The sequence below is a fragment of the Abramis brama genome (genome assembly GCF_963993115.1).
Source record: "Abramis brama genome assembly, chromosome: 5".
Lineage (NCBI taxonomy): Eukaryota > Metazoa > Chordata > Actinopteri > Cypriniformes > Leuciscidae > Abramis > Abramis brama.
The window spans coordinates 5,729,977-5,745,075 of record NC_139967.1 but is presented as its reverse complement, the minus strand read 5'-3'; the positions used below and the strand labels follow the sequence as shown (position 1 = coordinate 5,745,075).

General features: G+C 36.4%; 1 long non-coding RNA gene across 1 annotated transcript; it reads left to right on the top strand.

The window, feature by feature from the left end:
• The first annotated feature begins 8,726 nt into the window (after positions 1 to 8,726).
• Positions 8,727 to 9,357, top strand: LOC311084063. The gene is made up of 2 exons (XR_014606422.1): positions 8,727 to 8,781; positions 9,207 to 9,357. It is a non-coding gene; the product is annotated as an uncharacterized lncRNA (long non-coding RNA).
• The last annotated feature ends 5,742 nt before the right edge of the window (positions 9,358 to 15,099 follow it).

The window sequence follows — 15,099 nt, the reverse complement described above, 5'->3', positions numbered from 1 at the left end:
AACCAATTTCAATAAAACAAGAAAGAAAATTCTTAAGTAGGAGAAATATTATTTTTCTCGTAAATGCTTCCTATCGGTGAGAATCTATTTCCAGAAAGGTAAACAATATTATTGTTTATGTTTACAAGGAAAAATAATACAATAATAATGCGGATACCTTTTTCCGAGTTTTACAGGATTGACACCACACACCGTCAGTTGGACTGCTTACAGCTGGGATGCTATGAAGGCGACAGTTGCTCAACACTTGTCTCTGTTAATTTATCTTGGATAAGATGTTAAATTGTAAATTGTGTTTACAAAACAGAGAGAGTATGGAGAACAAGAGAGGGTTTGATTACAAATCAAATACCTATTAATTGTTTTCTTTGGAAAAATTATCTTTCTCTTTCTTTAGACTCGATTGATGGTTCTTCCAGGTTTGTTTCCTACAAATGTGAAGAAAGGGGATGGAATAAAGCAGGACAGAACAGGAAAGACGTGTAAAGAAGGAAGAGGAAGGAGTGAAAGGAGATTGGGTCCACAAATGGCTCTGAAGCCTTTGTGTCGAACTACGAGTGTAGAATTGATAGTTGCCAACAACTAAACATTCAAAAATAAAACTTTGTAAGAGAGGGTTATCTCTGATTTATTTGACACTTGTAGTGAGATACCAATGTCTCCTATTGAGGCTCAGGTGTGTTACTCCCAAGCTTTCAAAGTTCAAAAATGTATTCACCTGAAGTGATTAAATCTAAAAGAGAATTTTAGAAATTAGGAAAAATTATGAAATTAGATTTATTAAAAATAAATCGAGAAATCATTAGAAATTACCTGTTTAGGAAAATAGAATTTAAACCCTTTTTAAATCAAATTAAAATTTGACAATTAATAATCATAAACCAGTATTTTCTTTTCAAGTAAAATGCAGGTAGATGAAATTAATAATTGTGAACCGAAATTTCCTTTTCGCAGAAAAATATGGGTAAAGTATAATATGAGACAGGTCAAATAGGAAAGAAGAAAAGACCAACAGGTGTAAACATCAAGGTGTTTAAATGGTTAAATCCCTTTAACGTTGTTCAAACAGACACTGTATTTAACCACTGTCAATGACAACCGTAAATAATGCTTAAGGCTTTAGTATAGGTTAGGCCTCAATGTAAACAACTACCTAGCTTAGCTTTAGCTTAGCTTAGCTTAGCCACAAATGGGTTTGTTTCAGTTTGTTTACACTGTGGCCAGACGGGCTTTGCTGTGGGGTCCGAGTTCCCCCGGAAGCGTTGGTTAAGACTTCCGTGTCACGATTGTAACTATGGCGACAAAACAAACTCTAGTGGGCGAACTTGTGAATTGCAGCTCGTAAACAGTAATGCATGTTAAGTTACATGAAATTTCGGCACATTTCAAACAATGTTCAAAGAATATGCACGTCGATCATATTATATGAAATGTCGGCGCATTTCAAAAATACAAATAAAGGACACCACTCGTAGCTGTTTTTACGACGTGGGGCTTCACTCGGTTGTTTAAGAGTGATTAACTTTAAAGGACAGCTTTGTGCTGTAATAGATGGAATAACGATCTCAGCGGATCGTCTCTGTGCAATTTTATCTGAAAACACGAAAACAACAGGGTTTTTAACTGTTGGTTGAGTTTCAACGTCAAGCTTTACTTGAACACAACTTTAAATAATGCCTATTCAACTACACTCGGACATACGCAGTGTTTACATGAGAATTAATTGAACAGACACAGATAAGCTTATAGTTTATCACGGGGATTGCCGTGGGACACGCACAGACAACCTGATAAATAAAGACTAATCTGTGAGGAGAATATTCGTCCCAGTGGAACACGCACTGAGTCAAAGGACTTTTATGAGGAACACGCTCATTCGTCCTTTACAGGGTTATTTTAATTACTGCAGTTTTAATTTCATTCAGCTCTCTGACTGATACAAACACACATAACGTTATAGCTATTTGAAAGACTCTGGAACACGCAGATGTCTTAAGCTATAATTAAAGTATTTCGGAATCGAGGGACACGCTCAATTGTTACCTTGTCGTTGTGTGAGATCTTATATCTTGGGTTATTTTACTGCAGTTTAAAATAAAATAAAAATAGGCAGGCAGCCTAGACTAGAGTAACAGCTCTCTCTTGTATTCACTCAGCAGACATTCATTCAAAACAGAGCGCGCGGCGCGCGCTGCATACGTCACACACAGACTCAGAGGTCCGGATCTCTCTCGAAAAGATAATTACTTCGTATATGCTTACAATTTTAGGTTAAACTTCCCGCATTCGTCTCCACCATAAATGTAGCGTTTATACGCCCACGTATAAATATTATTAATTATTATTCATAACGAATTATGATCAATAATTAATAATTTAATTATTTTCAATTATTTACTGTAACAGAATCAATAATATGATAATTTATCAGTTCATCCAATGAACAGAAAGCATAAACAATTATTAACTCTAGGAAATATAATATCTTCCTGGCCAAGAAAGAATAACCCCCTAACAGTAAATTAAGAAATAGGGTAAAATCATAGGTAACTTTTGATCGAAGTTCAAGACAATAAAATTTGATAAGCACATACACAAGCAATCTCTTTTCAAATACAAACAATACTTTATTGATTATATACTAACACGTACAGCTAATGTCTAACACAAACACACACACACGCACACACACACACACACATTCATACGAGTTGCAGAAAGGAAGAGAGTGAGGAAAGAGTGGGTTTAAGAGTGAAAGGATGAAATCTCACGATTCCATAATGCACTTAGACATGACCTGAACGAACCATCAAACATTAATTTAACCCTTCTATCGTTTTAGGCAGGTTATTAAAGTTATATAAATACACCAGTTTAGCTTTCAGTCTGGAGGTTACTTGCTTGTCTTCTCGTTCCTTTTTGGGAATTCCCTTCGTTGCGTAACAGAGGGTTCCCCCGGGTTCGTTCGTCGGCTGTGGTCTCCTTGTGCATGGATAGATGGGGCGAGAACCAGTCACGTGTGGCTGGCGGTTGCTGATGGTTGAATGAGTCTTTGAAGTTGAAAGCGTGCGTTGCAGCCGCGAATCGTGGAACGAAACTTTGCAGCAAAACTTAACTTAAAACCGAGACTTTCAATCGGAAAATAAAGGAAGACTTAGAAAAGAAAAGAAGACTTAGACGAGAGTAGTAAGACGGCTTGAATGAAACTGTTTAACCCATGTTCTACAGATCTTGATTTGGGTTATTTCTGCTCGTTTGTTACATGGTACTAGTCTGCCGGAACTTAGAGAGCTTAGAGCTTTTAGAGCAGCGAGAGAGAGAGCTTAGTTTTTTGGGTCTAAGGTTTTAACTAAAAGTTTGTCCCCCCTCCTGAAGAGAGCGGACCAATTAGACACTGGCTTTGTCTCATCGTAAATCTGGAGTGTTGGTGTGTTCTCTAACTTTTAAGCAGAGAGGACAGAGGCCACAGTTTAGACATGATTTCTAATTAAAAGAAGATCAAAACATATTACACCGATATCATTCAAGCCATCTTGCTAGTTGTGTTCGTAAGATAGCATTGATATGAAACAGTACACACTGTCATTCACACACCTAATAATTATAACAATTACATGAATTATATGGGATTAAAGCATATCTTATTAGAATATGCATATAAGTGGTGGAAACACACAGGATTATGTAGTTGCGTGATTGTTTGATTGTAAGTCCATTGAGAATTGTTCTTAAATGATTTTATGTAGTTTATTGGTAAGAATCAGTTCTCTGGTTCGAAGAGACAGAACACTGTTTGTTCTGTTCAGAGGTCTTAAGGAGGAGGGGTCAGGAATGCTGTGGTGTCATTTCTGAACCAATTTGTCTTTTAAAAACCCCCTCATATTGACAAGTTCTTCCTTTAGCTGGGCTCATAAAAGTTCTTAGTTGGGGGTTTTCGTTGGTTTGGTCATTAGAAGGGTCTTTTGCAGACTCTGTGGCGCCAGGATGGGTGACTTATGGCTCTGGACTGTGAGGACACTGTCTTTATCTTAACCAGTCCGTAGTTGGCCACAAAGCTAGCCATTGACCAGTTATTTAGTTAGTGTTGGGGGAGGCTCTTTTAAATAGCCAGAGTGATGAGGATCATTTGACGTTCTGAACCAATCTTCTGTTTTGTTCGGCAGGAAGTAGAGAGTTTGAATTAATTTTCTGGAAGAAAATTAGTCTGTGGTTGATTTCTTCTCATTGTCGTTACAGGTGTGATGTGCTCAAATTTGCGCACCCTCATCAGGACCCTGGCAGCGCAATTCTGAATGTACTGCAGTCTCTGCAGGCTCCTGCCAGGGATCCCGATGAGGAGTGCATTGCAGTAGTCGAGCCTGGAGGAGACAAAGGCATGAACTAGCTCAGGGGTCGGCAAGTAACTTTGGCCGCGGGCCAATATTTTTTTTAGCCAGTAGATGGCGGGCCAGCTACACAGAGTAGGCCTATGGATACAAATTAAATACTCTTATAGGCCTATAATCGCAGAATATGATGGGTCCGTCACCGTCCGTGGATCATTCGTTCAATCGTTTTTTAAAAAAATTAAAACCAAAAATAAAAAGATGAAAAACGACTTGTTTTTCCATTATTTATTTCCTGAACTAAAATGAAAAAAACGAATAACGACGGGTTTTCTGATGTTCTGATTGTGCTCAGATCAAAAATAGAAAAAATGAATTACTGGATTAGACAGATTTTAATTTTTATTTTGAATTTAACACCTTAGGCATATATCAAGGAAATCATTTTAAACAGATCAAGTACTATTGTGGTAACAGAACAGATTACAGCCATTTTAATAAAGGTGAGAATCATGCCTCATTCGCTTACAGTCCGACTTTTGAACTTTATTCCTTTTTTTATTATTATTATTATTATTATTATTATTTATTCGGGGGGCACACATGCACACCTAAGGTTTAAGGAGGTCTGTCAATATAAATATTAGGCTATTTTAACATTGTAGGCCTACTGTCAGCAGAGAAAAAAATGCCACAGAAAAAAAATTGGAAATATAAATAACATAAATTAAATAGGACAAAGCCTATCACTCAAATTTCTAAGCAACATAAACGAAAATCATATTGCCCTACTGACAAATGAAGTAGGCTATTTTCTGCCGAACTATTTCAAACATCCTTGCAAAAAAAAGAATCTTGTTGCTCCTCAGAGCTAGGTGTAGCCTACAGGTGGTCAGAATTAAGTGTGGATGCGCTGTCCAAAGGTGTATGGATGGGCTATTGTCAGTCAGACCGCCCGCTCCGTCCAAAGTACACCAGAGTTGTGACCGCTACCATCTTTTGACGCGCGAATGGACACAAAGTGGTCAAGCGTATAACTAGACGCGGCAGGCGCGAATTTGATGTGCTATTCGCGTCCGGTGTGAACACACAGTTATACTTTAAAATGTAATCCCGCGCCGCATGATTCCCTATATGTGCGTTGCACACGGCGGTGAAATCGCCGCACGACTACGGCTTTTCTCAAGTATTGGAAGAGTTTTGTGCAGCATTTAGGACTTCCAAAATAATCCGGCGGGCCAGAAAATATTGCTGGCGGGCCAGTTTTGGCCCGCGGGCCGCCAGTTGCCGTTCCCTGAACTAGCTTCTCTGCATCAGAAAGAGAGAGGGAGGGGCGGAGTTTAGAGATGTTCCGGAGATGATAGAATGCAGTCTTACAGATAAGTTGGATGTGGGTGTTAAATGATAGGTGGGGGTCAAATCGAACCCCCAGGTTTGTTAACAGTCGTAATAGTGTTAATAATTGCATTACTCATTTGTTCCTGTGTCGTTATTCATTAATGATGGAACAGTATTCTAAAGTGTTACCAAAATGTTTTATTTTAGTGATTGAATGATCTCAACATAGAAGATTCTAGTCACTAAATGCATCAATTCTGTGATCTAAAGTGTTTTTAAAGTCACCATGAAATCAAAATAGACATCTTACTTTTTTACGGAATATTGCAGTTTATTTTTATCCATGCACATAATTTTTTCATGTGCCTTGTAATCTTTAATCAAAATATCTTCTCCTCCCGACATCTCTTTCCTTCTCTGATGATGCGTTTACTGGCATTAGGGCGGAGCAACCTGTCACTCACATGAGATCCACCAATAGCAAACCACAACCATAATACTCGTTCGAGAAGCTGTTTCACTCAGATATACATCACAATAGTAAAGAAAAAAACTATCACAACTTCTGTAGATTTTAAAGACAAAAATCAAATCAAAAAGGAATTTTGTGGCTTTTAATCCATTTCAACTCTAAACATCTGGTTTCCATAAGAAATATGTCAACACTCATCAAACCTTTTCATTGAGTCTTTATTGTAATTAGCATGAGCAATGAAGGTTTTTGTTTCACAATTATACACTAAAAGTGTTTTTTTATTAATAATTCTGATTACATTTCTTACAGAACATTCACAAAATTTTCCAGACCTAACAAACTGAAGATCCCCAAAGCTTCTCAACATGATAAACACTAAAAACAACACTTTGAATCACACAAGGCACACACACTAATGAAATAATAAAAATAATAATTACATTTATAAAGTGCTTTTTCTCTGCACTCAAATCGCTTTACATAGAAGGGGGAAATCTCCTCAACCACCACCAATGTAAGGTAAAATGTAAGTGTTAAAATTTAAACAAAAGTGTTAAAATAATACATGTAAGTATAATCGAAAGCTTTGGTTTTATTTGCTGCAATTTACATCTAAAGTCAGCATGAATACACAAAGATATGAGGGAAATGCCCTTCAATAAATTCAAAGATCTCATTCTAAATGTATTTATTGTGGTGAAGATACATATTTGATTGTAGCTTTGTATTGTTGTCTCTCATTAGAAGCGTTCTGTCATATCGATAGTTTTGACGTACCATATTTGTGTGATTCAAAGCTGATTACAGTGAAGCTTAAACATGATCTCTTACAACAAGTAAAACATTAAGATGAAGTCAATGTAAAATCAGTATAAAACATAAATGTAAAGTGTGTAAATAATGTAAATATATAAATGTAAATATATAAAATGCATATAAATAATTTATGAGTTAATGATTTGTTAAATGAGTATGGAAATATGAATACACAAGCATATGTGAGCAATTACAGAAAAAAATTGTCAGTAAAGAAAATAATGGTCTATATTTTTGGCCTCAAATGAATGAATCATTTTCACTGTTCCTCTCTCTTGACACGTCAATCCCACAATCACCTGCTGGTGGGTTACTTGACTTCTTCTGCTGTTGAACATGCAATCATCTCAACAAATGATATGAAAAGTAAAACCTATAATGACACTGAAAAATCTCTGATAAAGCAACTTCCTCGCAAAGAAATGTCCATGTAGACATGAGGACGGGGAACACTTTTATCATATTCAGCTCTGAAGAACCTTTCTGCGTTCTCTTCTGCTTTATTTCCAGTAAATCTTTACGCTGATCACGCAGAATTTGCAGAATCACATCAAATGACCTTATTTAAAAAGTTATTAAAAAAAAACAAAAATCTTCAATCTTGAATACATGGAAATATGGGATTGACAAATCTCTGTCAGATATTTTTCCTGATGGATTGGTGCGTCTTCAATCAGGAGACAAGGCTCAGGTGTCCCTTTAGTTTACTTCCATTTCCTCGACTTCAGTCTGCTGTTCTTCCTCAACGGGCATGTTTGCTCCGTATGTATCCACAATTTCCCCAAGGTTAAAATTTTCTTGTATACGTTTAAATTTTTCATTTTTTAGTAATTGTATGATGTCACTTCTTGTCTTGACCTGTGTGATGATGCTTTCCATGATGGACTGCATGGAATATGAAAACTCTATAACACTTCCCAGCAAACATTGGTCCGACGGCAATGTCGTGTCCCTGGCCAAAAATAGTCGCGGTAGGACGGCATAAATCGGTAAAAATATGTAACACAGAACATTTCCTAAAAATGCATTCAGATACATTTGTACATGTCTACAGTTCTCTGGGGTTGCATGTATAATTGTTATTTTGACTTTTAGCTACGTGTAGTTCAATATATAGTGTATCGGGTGAGAGGACGTCACCTGGTGACGTCTTTTACACGTGCATTCATGACCCTCTATGAAATCCTTGTGAAATATGCAAAAGCTGTGCTTAATCCTTGCATGGTTAATACTGCAATAATTAATTTAATTGCCCAAGTAGTTTTTAAGAGGTTGTGAAGACGTCCACTGACGTCTTTTACACGTCTTGTCAAGCAAGACAGAAAAAAAACCAGGAATTATCTTTATGAAATACACGATTTGTATACAAAGTAAATATATTTACTTTATCTTGTTTAAAATAAATTATAATCACAAAGTGCCCAGTGTGGTTAATTGATTGCAAAGCCACTGCATTTAAAGTCGTTTTAAGTGGACGTCCAGTAGGTGACGTCCTTTACACGTGCATTTAAGTCCATCATGACCCTCTATGACATCCTTATGAAATATGCAAAAGTATTATGCTTACACCTTGGTTGATACTGCAATAATTCATTTAAGTGCCCCAAGTAGTTTTAAGAGGTTTTGAAAAGACGTACACTGCTTTACACGTCAAAACTGTGCCACCGGGATGTTGTAGCAAATCTCGCGATATTGCAAAATCCCGCGATATGATATATTATCTCGCGATAAAGCGATAGCCATTTTCCCGTTTTTCTACAACCACGAGGCGAGCAGGATTTGAGGGTGCATTGGTGTGTTGCCGAATTACTAAAAATCTGCTGTTGGGTAAGTACATTTTGTATTATAAATGTAACATTAGACATTCTCTGTTTCAACAGAGTACCCGCCTTCAATGAAGTTAACGCTTGTCAATGAGAGGGGCCAGACTCTCTGTACAAATTTTATTTTATTTAATTTTACATTTATGTACGAGAGTCTGGTAGAACCAGGCTAATTTTTTCTGCCGGTGAGACCAAATTTTGTTATAGGTCGCGCTGGCGCGACCGCAACATTGTTAAAACATTGTTAAAACATCGCAAAAAATAAAAAATTAAAAATGAAAGCGGAACGAAACTGCGCAACTCGTTTGTGCTCCACGGACCGTTTATTCAGTAAAATAACATGGTTATTTTCCGACATTTTAAAAAAAAAAGTACGTAATTTACCTAGAAATTAGCCTTTTTCTTTTAAACCATATTCTCTTTCCTCAGATGCTGTGATGAGGTGGAGCCCAAATGCTACAGACTCAGACATAGATGCAGCAGTGGAGGAACACCTGAAGAACGCTCCAGGAACAGCTGAGGGTGGTGGATTTAAAAAATGAGCCATAAACAAAACAAAAACCATAAAGCCATAAACAAACTTCATAGACTCTAAAAACTTTTATTTATGGCTGTTTAACAGTAATGCAAGACTGTTAGTAACTGAAACTTAGTACTGCCACAGCTCTGACTTCTATTCATCAATGATGGCATATTATAGAAAGACTCTAAAAATAGAATGCGTTGACTGTTCCTGTACTTTTGTTATATTCTGGTTTGATTAATGTCTGCTTAACCTTAATGTGAAACTGTTAGAGAAAATGCCATTACCACAGAATTTACCACATTGTACTATTTCTATTTTTTTTTTTTTTTAATAATAGCTGTTTAACAACTGGAAGACATTTCAAATGTAATATTCACAATAAAATGTTATGCGAAATTATAGCACAATTTTTTGCTTTTGTCCACAAATAATGTGTTGATGTACACGTGATTAAACGGTTTTATAGACGTCCAGGTCTGACCGGACCGATTTTGGACCTTTTTAGAACCTTTGTCAAGTTAAGATGTGTAAAAATAGCCTAAATGATTGCCTTTCACGATGTTACACAATATGGGTGTGATTATTTTATATGCAGGATTATATATACACATACATTTGGCAGCAACACATCTTATAAACATCCAGAAGAACTAAAAAAATAAACCCATTTAGACATCCAAGGACGCGCAGAAAAGACGTGGAATTCACGGCCAGACGACGTCAAAGACGTCGGTTCAACTTTCATTTTGGAACTATTTTTCAACCATGACGGGACGTCTCGGACGGACGTCTTTTCAACGGACATTAAACGTCCAAATGTTTGCTGGGTTCTATCTCTTTCACCTTCTTTGTAATGAAAGCCACCAGTGTGCATGCCAATCAGATTGCCGTGTGCATCAAACACCGGGGAGCCAGAAGATCCATGAAAGAAACAAGAGTTATAAGTTATCTGGTTCTTGTATAGATTTGGCCAACATTGCCATGATACATATGGACAGGACACATTCTCAGATCTGTGTTTGTTTATACTCTGTAGTTGATTCTCAATCCCAATGATGAAGCAGAGATCCATCTTTTTAACCCCACAATCCGGGTGTCCTACAATGTAGATCCCACCACTGTTAGGAGAGGGGCCATGCTTATAACAAGTGAGCAATTCAGTGCAGTTATTAGGTGCAGCTTCCAATTCAAGAAGAGCATAATCATGGCACCTGAGCTTCTCATCTTTTTCATATCTGTAAGCAATAAGGTCACTCTTTGCTTTGAGATTTATTGTCTCAGATCCGACAACTTCATGATTGAACACAGCTGTCAGAGTCACTGAAAGCTTATGTGTGAGAGAAACCTCCGATGGAGAATAAACAAAGTCCTCAACAACATGAGCATTAGTGAGGATGAATCTGTCAAGAAGCCGGTTCCTCTGGCAAAACCATCAATTACTATCACACACACAGAGTCAGACAGATCCATGACTTTCCTCACTTTGTTCACCACAGTGAAACACTCATCAACACCTTTATCATATTCTTTTTGCAATAACTCTTGAAGCTTGGGGTTCTTTTGCCATTGTAGCTGATTCAATACATCTTTCAATACAGTCTGCAGAATGTTCTGAATGTCAGTAAAGAATGAATTTCCATAAGTATTCTGAGTTGCATTCCCTTCAGTTGAAGGACCTGCGGATCTTGTCTTTCTCTCTTGAATTGTTTTTTGTTCAGTGTTAGTGGGATGCTGGCATAGGTCATTTTTTTCTGAATCAGCAGCTGAAGGTAAATTTGGTACACTGCTGGTTTTAGTTAGTTTCATTTGGGTTTCATGCCGTCTGCCATCAATAGCAATTATCTGAAATGTCTTCTGATTAAGATCCTCAGCAAGGTCAGACATTTCATACATTGATCCTTGACTCTTCTCTGCTTCACCTTTATACTCCTGAGAGAGGAGACAGAGTTTCTGGAATATTTTATCAATGAATCGTCCATCACGCCTAAGAGCAGTTTCGACTTCCTCTTCTTTGAATGCATAAACACAAACATAATCAGCTGTGTTTGCCAATTCATTGTTCTTCATTATGTGTTTCACTGTTTTCCCTCCTGTTGTTTTGATTTTAAAGGTGATTAAGTCTGTCTGTCTGTGGAGTGGAAAATCTTCATGTGTCTGTTGCTCTGTAGAAGCCTTTTTTTCCTTTTTGATGAAGGTTATTTCTAATAGTTCATTTTTGTCAACAAGACTGCAGGGGAAATCTGTTTTCACAGCAGCGCCGTCAGATCTCTGGATGACCATTTCTTTCTCTTTGTCCCTTACATTCTCATTCCTCTTGAAAGTGTCTCTTTTAATAAGAGCATCAAGAACAGTCATGGATGTATTACATGGCACAGACACTACCTTAGAATAAGAGTCAAAACGAAACCTGAAATTGTGTTTTTGCTCTTCTGCTCTCTGTTAAATTCAGATAAACAATCCATCATGTTCAAACAGACATTCAAGTGAATAACAATGAAAAAATGTTTGCAATGAAATGATGATTCATTATAAGTATATATGTTATACTCCACCCAAAAATGAAAATTCTCTCATCATTTACTTACCTTACGTCCCATATGTATGCCTTCTTTCTTCATATGAACACAAATGTAGATTTTTAGAAAAATAATAAATATATCCCAGAGTTGACAGTTGGCCAGAATTACCGGCTTAAACTGTGGTCTCACCAAGCGGCAACATTCTAATCTGAAAAATGAAGCCTACCCGGAAGTGCGAAAAACTGCAATACATCGAAAATCCGCTAGGGGCAGGTCCCAAAAGGGAACAAATGTCCATAGACCCCCATGTTAAAATGTCCGTTTTCACAGCATAAATTCATGTTTTTACAGATTGGTCCCATGGACTTTTATTGTATTTTTCGATAGGTTCTGAGTGCCTGACAACTGTGAGGGGGGTGCATTTTTTTCTAACTCGTTTAGATCGTATTTAGATATAAAATGTATGAGCTTGATTGACAGCTGATAACGAGCATAGGCTAAGCCGAGTGGAATTCCTGAAATTTGACGTCTCGGCCATGATCTGACACAACACATCATACCACCTCTGTATCCTTTCTGAACATATGTATTGAAATATTGTACATAAAATGGGTTGCTCTGCTATAAGATTTTCCAAGATGGCGCCGCCCATACCCCCCACAAAACCGTTCTTCAGAAAGTCTATGAGTGACATCACAGACGCTTTGTCCATATTTTTTACAGTCTATGGGTTTCACTAGACTTTGAGCATGTGAAATTTCTACAGAAATTGCATCAGTCATAAAAAAATAGCATGCACTTCGCTGCAATCTTGCAGATTTCAAGTTTGCAGCTAAGAGGTCAAACTGTGAAACGTTAATCTTCTATTAGTCACATGTCTTTCATTTTCATGAATTTGCAGGGTAGAGTTCACCATATTTAAACTCAAATCATCAAAATAATTTGCATGAGCTTGCATTTCCATGTCTCCCGCATCCACATGCTTATAAATGGAAGTCAATGGAACGAAAAGTGCAGTGTGACCGTTTAAAGAAGTAAAGTTTAAAATATATGAATTTCTCACACACACCCCTATATTTTTGATTCAAAAGACTGATTCATCCACTGGGGTTGTATGGATTACTGTTCACTCCATGTAACTTTGGGGGTCCCGTTAAATATTATATGGTCTCACTGAGATGGATTATTTGTCTAAAAATCTTCATTTGTTTTCATCTGAAGAAAGAAAGTCATGCATATGGGACTGCAGGTTAGTAAATGATGAGAGAATTTTCATTTTTGGGTGGAGTATCCCTTTAAGGTACCTTACCTGCTGCAGATCTTTGAAGGGTCCCTCTTCAACTTCAGTCTTCAATGAACAAGCCATCGTTTCCTGGGGGGAAAAACTGTGAATTTACGGGCTTACCACTCTAGAGCTTTCTATCATGATTTAAATCATGAAAAGGACAGGTAAGTGCAATGTTATGGTCCTATCACACCAAACAGGATGCAGCAAAGCAAATAGGCCTGCTCTTTTGTTTGATTTATTTTGTTTATTACTTGACTTGTATTTTCTTATACTGTAAAGCGATTTGAGAAGCTCCTTTAAAGGTGCTATGAAAATAAAGTTATTATAAAACAAATCAAACACTGAGAGGGAATGAATGTATGTATTGAGAAAATACAGTACAAGTACAATACTGTTAATTGTTGCCAGTTTTAGAGCTATCCAGTTGAATTTTCAGTTTACGCTTTATATACTTTGAGCTATTAACACGAAACTCAAAATATATAAAGGGGCTTAATTTCAGTTAGTTCAAGAGAAGTGTTTTGTATGTCACAGTAAACAGTAGCTGTAGTGTTAAGTGCTATATTTTCCATCCTTCGGATAATATGTTAAACCGAGGTCTTGTGAAATTAAACATTTATCGTTCTTAGTATTTTTTTAGTTAGCTTAGATAGTAGCATAGCATACAGCTATTCGAAATTATGGGGAGATGTAAAAAAAGAGAAAAACTTTCATCGCAATTATAAGAGTAGGCTATTGTGATGTTAAAACATTTGGTAGCCTAACTAAACATAAGTTTAAGTTTAGGGACAACATGTTACCATGTTTACATGGTGCAATGACTGGTAGGCTACTGCTTTTATTATTGTTTGATACAAATTTTACAATTTCAATTAAATTCAATTCTTGTGGTTTGATTCCGATCTTGATTCAATATCGATTTAATTGGATAAATAGTACAGTAGATACATGTTCATTTTTCTCAAGAAAGAAATTCTCAAGTAATGCTGAAAATAGCCCTGCTAGCTGGTACTATTAAAGGTTAAAAATAACAACTGAAATGAAATATAATGCAGTTTTTATTATAATGACAACTTTATAATATAGTAATGCGCATTTGAATTTATTTTCGCAGGTTTGTTGTAATAGTGTAAGAGCGCCAGGGCTGTCTTATGACGACACACAAGACGGACCAAATTCATACTGTAACATTAATACAATGGAGACGACCATGACAGTGATTCTTATAAAACTTCTAGATGATGCACAAGATTGTTAAATTTACAGCCTAGCAGTTTTAACGCATGTCAATAGGTCCCAATTTAAGAAGTCAGAGACATTCCAAGGTTATATTCGAAATGGTGATATTGTTTATACATGGAAATCTTACCTTGTCCAAGTTAAAAGAGAATCTAGATTTACTAGAGTTTACTTACCTTACTTACTTACTTAATTACTACTCCACGCTCGCTTTGATCTAATTTCCTGCTCTTCAGTCTCTGCCCACAGTAAAGGGAATCGAAAGTAGGCCTACTAGAATTTATGATAAAACAAAAGCTATTCACTTGCACATAGTATCGATTGTACAATAAACTCGCAGTTTTTAAAGTTAAATTAATAAAATCTTAAATAATAAACTTAAATTAAGGCTTTATAAGGAAAACCTTCATTTTCATTACTTTTAGACAAGAGTAAAGAATTGGAGTCAAGAATGAGGCCAATATACGTATATTGGCCTGATTGAAATAATTCTGAATCTTTAACTTTTTCAAATATATAGCCTAATTTATAGGGTGAATACTGGTAAAGTGGGACAGTTAAGCTTCTTAATATCTATCTTTACATGTACATGATTCCATTACTAAAAATCAACACTGAGCTTATCATAACATTACTTTAATATGTATAGTGTACAGTTCACATAATTTGGTAAATACAAATTTTCATACAATCCAGTTGTGTGAAAAAAATCTATTTTATAGGCTACATTTTTCACACAAATGGATTGTA